We start from the raw sequence: 12255 nt of genomic DNA on the forward strand, positions 1-12255 counted from the left end.
ATTGATTACTTTTACTTTTGTGCAATAACCGTTGTAAGCAACAGTGTTTTCAAAACTGCTGAATTTTTACTAAGTTCCGCTCCATCCCCAAATCCTCATAATTTTAGAATATAAGAGAATAATTTAGGAGCAAAATCACAACACATGATTACCCAAAGATAGGTTCTGTCTATTGATATATTTTTCTTTTAAACTAAAGATACATTGAAATGCATCATAAAAATCTGAAAAGAAAAAGAAAAAAGTGAGCCTTTTTAAAGGTTATCAATATTCTTATGGTTGTATCTTCAAAATATATCTAATCTTTAAATTGTTAGATTTCCCTCCATCTCCCGGCCTCAATTTGCTTTATGCTTTTAACACAAGCTTCAAGAAATGGATGACAACTTCTTGTGCCAGTGTAAAAATCACACAGACAAAGAACAGGCTACTTATATCTTTTCTTGGTGTTTTTTTTTTAATTAGGTGATGCTCAGATGATGAAGTAGTATCATTTTATTAATTAGGCTTATATATCTTTCTCTAAATTATTTTTCTGCACATTGAGAGGGCTATTAAGTCTCTTCAACAGCCCACCCCATCATTATATGTTGAGGGGAGAAAGAGAGAAAGCCTTCCCGAAAGAAGAAATTGCAGGACGATATATTAAATGTAAATGGAATTCCATTTTTAGCATGCGGTCAGTGATGTATGAGCTCAGAACTCAACTCATACTGCATGAAAAATAGGAATGGCTGGAAATCAGCTGCACTACCAAATGGAAAATCTTAGAAGAAAGCACCACTATTGCTCAGCTCAGCTGATTTACATAAGGAAGAAAACATCTCTTCCTTTACCAACTTGCATCTATTTTGCTCAGCCTAACAGTGTGCATTAAATATTTCAACCTTGGTGCCAAAATCACTTGAAATAGAAAACATGGATGATAAAACAACAAAAGGAAATGGAGAGACTGAGGTCAAAGCAGGAGCCTATCACATTTAAAGTCAATCAAACTACCATCTGGAAATAAAAGTATGCTTACTGGGTAAATGTGTATTGAGGTATCTCAAAAAACATAGGCTTGATTTTTAAAAAAGCTGTAAGGATAACCTATCTCAGTTAGAAAATTATAACCTAGATTTTGACCTTTAATTACTCAGTGTGAAAAAATCATGTGTCCATATTTATTGTAATTTTTGTTCTAAATAGAATCAGTTCATAACCATTTTTCTCTCAATGAATGAAGATTATTTTAAACCTTCAGTTGAAAGAATACTCATAATTCTTTGTAAAATTAGTCAGTACTAAGGCTTCCTTATTACTGTTTCTTGTTTTACTCTATGAAAGCTAATGACAATACCAAGTTTTCTCTTTTCTTTAAAGGTTATAAAATATAATGTCTAATGAATCCTCTTGGCTGTTTTATATTTGACCATACCTACATTTGTCCCTATTTCGGTACAAAGCTTGAAAGTCCAAACAGGAACCTCCCTCAGTTCAATTTTAAACTGAATTGCTGCCTTGGGTTTTCACTGTAAAACTGACAACTTGACTCATCTTCAGAAGCCAAAGTTGAGAATTTATTTTATCCCCTCTAGAAAAATTTGTCTTTTCAAGAACATTTATTTTTCTGGTTGCAGTCATAGCTCTCAAATGAGTTTCAGTATTCCAGGCAAAGGACACTTTGCTGCACTCTCACCTCAACTAGAGTGGATGCAAAACCTGTTTTCTGTCTGAAGCAGCAGAATGTAAAATATGTGTTCATTTTATCATATAAATCACATGACTCATTACCTCCCCAAGATTCTACTAGAATCTAACCTCTAAATGAAGTTTATGACCTTTGTATTTCCCTGTAATAAGTCACAATGTCTTATTTTTATGACTATAATTTTGAATTGCATCATGACCTTTAATAGAGGGCACTGAAAAGTCACGTGGCCCTTGAGTAAGTATGAGTTAGGAGTTTATTTTAGCCCCTTGAAAGTGCAGAATGTATCAAAATACTGAGATGATGTAGGATATATGTGCCTGTGCAGTCCTCCAAAGGGAAGATCATCACTTCCTGTCACTTGCAGTAATCAGTAACTTGCAGCATCAGTGATTGCTAAGTATGTAGAAGACCTAATATAAGAGGAGCTAAAAGACAACAATGGCAGCTAATTGGAACATGAAAGCACAAGTGAGGGTTTTGGGTTTTTTTTTTAATATTTTCTAGGCTTTTACAAGGGCTGGTTGTCATCATCAGTTTCTCTGTTGAAAATGCCTCAGAGGAAACAGGCAATACTTTAAAATTATCTTTTAAAGGAGCAGAAATAAGGTATACATATTTTAAAATTCTAGAAATGAAAACATTTGAGGTAGCAGAACCTCAGTTTAACTGAATGTACTTACATCACTTTACACAATTATATTGTAGTAGTCTGTTTCCATTACACAACTTACATGTTACGGCACTGCACAAACAAAAGCTTTATTGGAGGGCATCTATTTTAATATTTTTAAAGGACTTTGATACCTTTGTAGGCCATCACTTTTGCTATCTCCACAGACTGAGAGCCCATTTTTCAGTTATGCATCGTGCTTTCACTGTCATAAAAATGACTCATGCCAAGTCATCAGAAGTAATACAAAGAAATGTTGCACATCACAAAAGGGAATACTAGAAAAAAATGTTTATTTCTGAATTCTTACACTGCTTGACAAAAAAACCCCAACTTTTTCTCACATAAGAAAAAAAAAGAATTCAGTATTTACAATATCTTAAACTGCTTAGGATAAATTCCTACATGGAGAGAAAGTAGAAACCAAATTTGATGAAATTTTGTAAAAGCTGTGTAATATACAGAACAAAATAGATTGTAATGGTTGTATTCTGGTACATACGGGATCATTTAAAATTTACTGTTCAGCTCTGCATTTAATTCACTAAGTTATTTGATGAGCAATCTAAGTCACAGATCAAGTCATTCCATCAAATCCTGCACAGGTTAATAAAAACTAAGTATTAAATGCAGGTATTCTGAAACCAAGTATAATCAATCCTAAACTTGGTGAACAACAGAGATGGAGTCAAATCAAGAAAAATAAGAAATAGTTAAAGTTCTGATTTATTTAGAAATTATCCTTCCATTATCCTGAATAAAATCTTTTATTTGTAAATTATAATATTAAAATAATCTCAGCACAGACAGAATACACTATGTCAGAAAATTATACATATTCACAATTTATAATGTATTTGTAGTTGTCATGTACTTCACAAATTTAATAGCTGTAGTTTCTCAGTTTTCATTTTTCTCTCCCTTTGTATAATTTCACATTTTTTTCCCCAGTTCACTTCTCTGATCTGTGGCCCATCCCTGCTTTCCACTCTTCAATAATTAAATTCCCGCCTTCATGACTGAAGCATGACTATGCTTTTCATTAGTGCAAGTCCTAACTTTGCTTTTGTTGCAAATTCATGAAATGCCTTTTGAAACTTTTCAAGATGACACACACTTGAAGAACAGATTAAAAGCAGAGGAAAATGAACAGTAATGAGCTCATTTTCAGAGAAAAGCGCTCATTAGCATGAGGTCTTTTTGATTTCTCAAAAAAACCCAAACTGGTCTTGGGTGCAGCTCCTTCTCTTGCATTCAGAGGAGGGGGATGTCATTGCAAGGGAGTCCTGTTTTTGGGGAGGGTGATTGGAGACAGGGGGAGGAAGAGGGTCTAGTTAGTATTTTTTTATTAGAATATCACTGTATCACTGAAAACCCAATTTAGAGGTGAATTAGGGGAAACAGTTCTACTAATGCTTCCAGTTTCATTTTTCCCTTCCTGTTTCCAGAATTGGTTTTAAAGAATGGTGTGGCAGAGGGTTTCATCAACATTCACAGTGGGACAAAGAAGAGCTAATGTTTCTATTCTGCTTCTGGAAAAGTCATGATCTCTCAAAAATTTCATTACTGTGTTACTTCAGATCAGTCAAGGATCTAGTTGCTATGCTCCTTAACTCAGATGCAAGTGCAGTGCCTGCCTGATGTAGGTGGATTTTGGGGGCCTCCTCTTTTTCATTTAGATGAGAAATTATATCTTGGATTAAAAAAGCTTTCCAGTGAAAGCTATTTCAAGACATACATTTTTATTATTTGACAATGGAGAATAAAAATACAGCAAATAATATGGTAAAGTACTTTTTCAGCCACAGTTCCCTTGTGGTGAAATAGTCCAACCAGCTTGTCTAGACTATTCAGTTGTCTTTCAATATAAATCTGAAGACATGTATAATATACAGTCAAAACATTTTTATGACAGAGAAAAGGGTTGAATCTTATCTCCCTCTCATTTACATTGGTGAAATCCAGGAATTACCCCAGTTTGGGGGGAAAAAAGTGACTGAAATATCTCCAATTAAAGTCCAGTTTTTCATAAAATAATCATGTGTATTATAAACAATAACAATGTGAATTTTTTCCCTACAAGTAAATTAATAATAACAATATTCTAGAAACACATTTTAAACTAAATTTCAACTGTATGTAAAGTTTACTAACTTCAATGAATTCAACTTCAATGTTAATATAGAAGATTATGATTCCTGGCATCATGAACAAACTACAGAACACAGTACAAATTCATAAATATTCAACGAGGTCAGTCTCATATGAAAAAAAGCCACCATATTTGCCACTCAGCTTGCCTACATAATCACTTTTAGATTGCTCCTATCGTTGCAAAATTAGTGTGTCACTACTAAAACAACCACCTAAAACTGGTGAAAAAAGAATCACATCATAAGAAAAATATTGTTGACAAATGTACCCTTTCATCTCAGCCACCTAGTAGCATATCCAAAACATGCACTAATTTGCACTTTTGTGGTCTATTCCCTGAAATAATTATTGAGTGTAACACTTTTTGTTCTGTCATTCAAACTCAGTGTCCTAAAAGACAGAGTAAAGATTACCTTGCTCTTATTCTTGCTTATTATCCAATAATTTACTGTTTGTTCATTATATATGCTTCTTTAAAATACTGTTGGTTGCATAGTATACAACAAATAAAAATGTGCCTTTTTTATTTTTTGAGAATGCAAGTAGCAGACATTTGCAAAACTAGCTTTATTAGCCCCACAAAGTCCTGTTTTACAAAACCCAGTTATTTTTTATTCACTTTGCTCTCCGTATTTAACCATGCAAATAAATTATGAAAATTAATAAAATAGAAAATTAATGTAAAGGTCAGTAGGCTATCAGAAGAAAAATTAACCTTTGATGCTGGAAATCTTTGGAGATTTCTCCAGCTCTGCATAGATATATTATGCAGTGGTTTACTCCAGACATTTTAATTCTAAGTGTGTGGGGGGGGTTAAAGAAACAAAAGGCTCATATGAATGTCCATATCCATATAAATCTTTTATATATCACTGTAAAAGTACAGAAGTGAAACACACTGATGATCAAGACTAAACCTAATTTTACAACACAAGAATGAATTACAGAAATGAAGTTTAGTGTTTTACAAAACGTATTGAGTATTGTTCTATCATTTTATCAGTCTCCAACAGAAAGCTTACTTGAGAAGAGAAATGAGAATCTTCAGGATTCTGCCCCCCACCCATGACATCTTCAAGAACCAAATGAAGAATAGGATTTTACTATATATCACATGAAATACACTCTTTGTTCACTTGGTAATTCCTTCCTTTTATCTTCTTGCCCACTCAAAGCAAAATGAAACGTTTTTTTTAAAACACAAAATTGAAGTAACATCATCAGTTAGTCACTTGAGGTCAGTGCTATTTTCCACACCGGTTTATTTCCAGCAGCTTCCCATTGCTTAGTCAAGAAGCCGAGATGGAATACATCCTTTTGTTTCTCCACTGCCCCGATTTTGGAAGACAAGGTGTCTAGGAAAAGCTCCAGCTATATCACTAGGGATATCCAAATAATTGTGTATCATCTAAAATCACAATTTTGTAGGAATCCTTTGTGTTTATATGCAATTTTTTTTGTAATGTGTATTTTTACATTGTTATGATGGCACATGTATTTAAAGAGCTTTCAAAATATGTTTTCAATTTCGACATATCATATAAATAGTGATTGCATATTAATAACTATTACTGACAGTGACAGCACAGCAATCAAATTATGTTTTATGAAATGTTAAGATAAAAAGAGTATTGGTAGACTTTCCTTTAAAATAAGTTTAAGTCCTTCAAACCTCCTACCTCATTCATTCTAAGCCATAGAAAGCAGAGTTCAATGTTTCTCATTTAGTCACCCCTTTCTGGCTTTCAATAGTACATGGAGTTTAGAAAAGCAAGTATGAATGGAAACTTAGGACAACAAAATACTCTTAGGAAGAAAGAACAGTTAAAAAGATTTGTTCACTTAGAAATGTTCAGGTGACTTATTTGTGGAAAATATAATAAATCATAGAATTAACTTGCACTATCATTGTAACAAATAGCACTTCAGTTTTTTCCTTAAGATTTTTAAAGTGTGGGTGATCTTGTTGAAGGACAACATGAAAACCATGAATGAAGTGGCTGGAATAAAACTAATGCCAGTGCACCTTACAGTACCAAGGAGTCCTGACCTAATCTTTAATTTTTTATACAAAATGAACCTGATCTTCAGTTGCCTTCCATGAATAATTCACACATTCTGCAATTCTTTCTATGGAAGGAAAGGTGTTTCTCAGAAATTATTCTAACATGTAAAAATCAGTGAATTCAATTACACAAGATCTTTCAAAACTTCACTCAAAACTTCCAGTAGGCAACACATTAGGTCAATCTGTCCATGTCAGAAAAAGGTCAATAAAGTCAGTATCTCGAGACTGCTATTTCCTGACTGATGTTTCAGGTTAAAAATAAAACCTGTTTTACCAAAGCTGTGACACCAGGAGTAACCAAACTCATGTCATGGAGACCGTTAGTTTGCTGACCATTTTCACTATGCATTTTTAGTTTACTGTACCCCTGAGTCTTCTTTGGTACTGAATGTATTATGAGGTTCATTTGTTATACTCTGATTTCTCTCTTCCTGTCCATCTTTTATCAAATCTCTGCTGTTTTTCCTGGTTCAATCAAATTTCCCATGCCTGCATACAGCCTGTTACATTGACGTTGCTTATGCTAAGCTCATTAAACTGCTTTTTCCCCTAAAACTGTCCAGAAAACTGTCAAACCCTTTAGCTTGGCTGCAACTTCAGTGGGTTTATTACGAAAGGTTCTAAAAAGAGAAATAATTACCTAGAAAGTTGTTTTGGTTTTCTATAAAGGTACAATCTCTTTAGTTACTGGCTACTTTTCTCCTAATTTTTCCTGATGTTTATTCCAGCTCTGAAGGAAACTATAGAAGACTGTTAAACTCCCATAAGCACTAGCAGGGTCATCAATTTCACTCAAAATGTATGGATCATATCTACTTGTAGAGCTACTTTGAGAAGCTGGCTGTCAGCATTACAATGCACAGTGGCCCCATTCACTACCCAGACTAATTTAATTATGCTGCTTGTGTACTTCCTTTGAAGCCAGTAAACTGAGGAACTGACAAAAGACAGTAGGTAGGCAATTACACCATCAAAAAACTGATAGAGATTATTTTGCCTTCCTCTGAGTCTGGGTACTTTCTAGGAATGTAAAAAACATTTATGGTGGAAAGATAAAGGAAGTGCCATTGACAAAGAGTGTTCCACTCACATTCAGTCAAGCCTCCATCCGCACAATTTTCTTGGGCCTTGGATTCCCCATCAGCTGATGTGTGAGCTTTCAGAGCCATCTAACCAAAGCAGCAGCAGCAGAATTTAGGCACCTAGTTATAGAATCACAGAATCATTTGGGTTGGAAGAGACCTCAAAGATCATCCAGTTCCCACCCCACTGCCATGGACAGGGACATCTTTCACTAGATCAGGTTACTCAGAACTCCCTCCAACCTGGCCTTGAACACTTTCATGAATGGGGCATCTACCACTTCTCTGGGCAACCTGGTCCAGTTCTTCACCACCCTCACAGTAAAAAAGTTTCTTTCTCATGTCTGAGCTAAACCTATTTTTTTTTCAATTTGAAACCCTTTCCCTGTCAATATCTATTCTTGTCTCTCCCCATCTCTGTTGCAGACTCCCATCAGGTACTTCAGGTACAGGTATCTGAAATTTGGTGCCTAAATATTTAGTACCTAAATATGAGTGGGGGAATTTTGAAGATTTTACTGTACACATATCAGCCAAAAATTTAATTCCTGCCTCATTTTAAGATATGAACACATATAAACAAGATTCATTGCTGCTATTGACTTCAGTAGCACAAAGTATGCATTGATATTTGATCAGAAAAATTATTTGGGTGAAACCCCAGACAACAATGAATTAACTCCCAACACATTTTCATGGGGGAAAAGGTTGTTTTTGGGGTTTTTTTAACCTCATTGTGTGTGTTCATTTTGAATGTAAAACTAAAACAACCAGAAAAAAAATCTATAGCACCAGACCCCAGCAGATGTTTTCCTCCTAATTCCACATAGCAGTTCCCTCATCAGCCTATATAGCTGTGGGATCATTTTTCTCTAAGGAAAGGAACATCCTGTTTATACGGAAAAAGAAATCCCAAGCACCCTATTTTGATTTCAAACCCAGAAACACTCTGTTGAATTCTTCTACCAGTTTTTATGCCAGAGGGATATTTTTTTCTCCAGGTTTTAAACATCAGACTGCAGTCTTTTCTATTACCAGCAGAGAGCAATGTAATTAAGCTGTTTATAAAAGGCTTTTCAAGGCAATTGCTGTGCGAGCTCCTCCAGAATGCCCCAGGTTTTTTTCTGCTTTGGCCTTGGGCTCCCATGCTGAATGTTTTAATAATAAAACTGCTATTGATCTTGGAAAGGTTCACAGTTTATTTCTGTTTTACTGCCCAAAATGCAAGGTACCTTCTCAATGCCTGAAAATACCTCTCAGGAAAATCAAGACAAAACCCTCTTTGCTACCATACTTTTCTTGACCTCTGTCCTCCATCTGAACATAAATGTGGTTATGGTATACCTCACACCCATAAAAAATATGCACATTAATGAATAGTTTTAAAAAGAGTCTCAGAGGTACCTCTTGAAATTAATTAATAGGCAAATTGGAAGGAAATCAACTGAAAGTACATGAAAAATGTAATTTAGTTCTTTCTATGGCTTTGCTATTCCCTCACATTCATCTGCGCCGGCAGATACTCGCATACATATGAAATGAAACCTCACTTTCAAGGTGTAACTGCAGGGAAATCTGCACTGAGAACACACTGTAAAGGGTTATTTTACAGTACACAAGTTTATGGGTCACGAGAGCCCATGCAATGTTTGTAAAGATTATCCCAGCGATAAGGCTCTGTGGTTTTATTTGCTGAAATCTAGATATATTCAGACACCTAGGAGTTTTTAGAAAGATAACCAAGGCTCAGAAGAACAGAACAGCCATCTGTCAGATTTCATAAAATCTCACAATACTACAAACTGTATTAGAGTTTCATAATTCATGAAGGAGCAATATCCCCTACTGAGATTATAACCCGTCAAGACAACACCAAAAATAACTGGTAAATCTGTCAGTGGGAGTTCCCTCTCCTTGACTGTAAGGAGAAAAAAAGTATGAAACAGCTGGAAAATAAATTCAAAGTATGATTGGCACAGAATAAAAGAGACCATAAACTGATTGCAAAACAGTATCTTTTATTTATTTCTCACCTAATTTGCAACAAGATTTGCATGTGTATGGAAACAGTAAATGCAAAGTGATAATTCATTTCTCAGTATCTATACATAGATTCCACGAAGGCAAGAAGAGTAGTCTTATGCCAAAGGTAACTCATTGCAGTGCTAAAAAAAATAAATATAAATGTTTGAGTCTTTTCCTCATTGCTTTTATGGGAAAGTATTTGGTGTCTTCAGTTCACTGTGTAGGAAATGGTAACAGCGTTTCCTGTACACCTGTATATATGTTGATGGTTTGGGCAGGAAGACGAGATTGCAAGTTCTGCTGTGAGTCAAACGCTCACAATAAAAGGCACTCCTCACCTGCTTATTCTGCAGAGAAACAAGCAGCTTATGCTTTATTAATATATCCATAGGTATATATATACATATATACTGCAACAAATACAATTCAAAGTTCAGCTGAGAGTTTTCAACAGTACTGTAATACAACCAGTAAACAAAAAAAAATATCAGGAAATCAATATTGTTAGAAAACAGAAAAACCTTTTGTACAAAATGCACATTTTCTAGTAGACTACAAAAATCTGAGGGTGAGTGTTCCTACTGGTACATCACAGGATACATGAAACCCCACAGGAAACAGCATTCTCTGTCTCTTCGCATTTCCAATTAATTTCCTCCTAAGACTCAGAACAAAGGCTTATAAAGAGAAGACTGGTATCATCTACTTCCATTTCACTCATTTGCAGCTCACTTCCATTGCAACTAGAAAATAGTTTCTTTATTTCCACTATTATAGAGGCAAAATTTCTTCCATACCCCTTGTATCTGTCATGTTCTGCTGGCTTTTGTTCACAAGAAGAAGTCAGAAAGGATCAGATGGCTCGGCACATTAGAAGTTCATAGTGGGGAAAAAAAATTTCATCTTCTTTTACTGGAGAGTGGCTGACAAGAAGCCAAATTACCAAAATGCTTATCAGAGTACCTCTATAACCAATAGGAGTAATGGTGCCGGAGAGTTAAGAAGTTTTTGTCATTTGAGAAATAGTGAAGCACAGGACGGAATGGTGAAGTTTCTATTCTTGCAGTCTATTCAAAGGTGCAACAGGTTAAACACATAACTGAGAGGAAAAAAACCAATATTGGTTTAAATCATCCTTTTCATGGACAAGAAGATAAACGTGTTCTATAGAGGTCCAGTTATATCTATCAAATTGCCATAGATCTGTGTCTTCCAGCTGGATTCTTCTTTGGTAAGATGCTAATTGAATGAAAAGCTTTTGGTTTACTTCTGTTGCTGGGATACTCACAGTCTCACTCTTTCACACAGAAAGATATTCTAGTATGTGTGAGACCTGAGACAACAGCTTAGCCCAAATCAGGATTGCTAATAAACCTTTTGGAAACGCAGTAATAGTTCAGACTTTAGATACAGCTGTGTTCAGTCAGCAGAGACTCACATTTTCAAGTGTCATTCCTTTAGGAAATAAGACCAATTTTTTCTTAGACAAAATACTTTAGATTTCAATTGAGTTGACCCTTTCGTTTCTAATATTTACTCTATGCTATCAGACACAGTAAAAGCTAGTGTTAGATTTGGTTGCGTATACACAGGCTGCACATAGAGATGATTAATGACTTCTGTTCATGTGGCATTGCCAAAACCACTTTCCTGTGCAGTGCAGCAGCAAAAAAATGATATATTGCAAGGAGTTCATAGTTCACAGAATGCCATCTAAATTAATTACCACTTTGGAGGGACTGATTCATTAAAAAAATAGAAATAATTAAATGTGTACAGCTATGCCTAAACAAGAATTACTACCAGAGGATAAAAGAACAGTCAAACACATTTTAACGTCTATAAAGTCATCCCAATCAAAAAGTCAATGTTTGCATATCTTGACCACATCATGGCATCATAGGTTGTGACATTTGGTTATACTGGGATCCAGCTGCAGCCTAAAGTCTAGAACAGTGCAGAAATGGACTGAAAAAACATCATTTCAGCATTAAAGAAATGATAGTGCAGTTCTGATTGGTAGGAACTTGGAGCTGTTCAGCATGAACAGTCACACAGCACCTGCCCATGCTTGCAAAGAGCAGTGGCTCCAACTGAATTTCAGAAGCATTAAGGACAAAACTCTCCCTGCCTCTCTCAGAAGCAGCAGGGCGTATGCTTTAAAAAGCCATCCCATTTTCAACATTGTAAAAACACTGTTTGAATAACAAGGTAGAAAATTCGCCAGCAATTCAGTCTGGACAAGGGCAAAACCAAAATATCTCTCAAGATGGATGCCAAAAAAACACCAGAAGCCCCAAACCTTAAAGAGCTAGTTAAAGGTTGACAGACTTTCTTTTCTCCAGGTATGGAACACTGCTCTGAACTCAGAAATACGAAAGATGATGAAAACAGCTATTCTACTATAATCAGTGATTTGCTTTTTTTCTGAAATAAGTTTCACGTATTCATGCTGCAGTTTACTTTTTATTAACCTTAAAATATCACCTATTTGAACCAATATGCTGATAAAATCATCAACAACAATGGTAAGAAAGAAATACACTCCCAGACACATCCT

Source organism: Corvus hawaiiensis, chromosome 5, assembly GCF_020740725.1.
Source record: "Corvus hawaiiensis isolate bCorHaw1 chromosome 5, bCorHaw1.pri.cur, whole genome shotgun sequence".
NCBI lineage: Eukaryota > Metazoa > Chordata > Aves > Passeriformes > Corvidae > Corvus > Corvus hawaiiensis.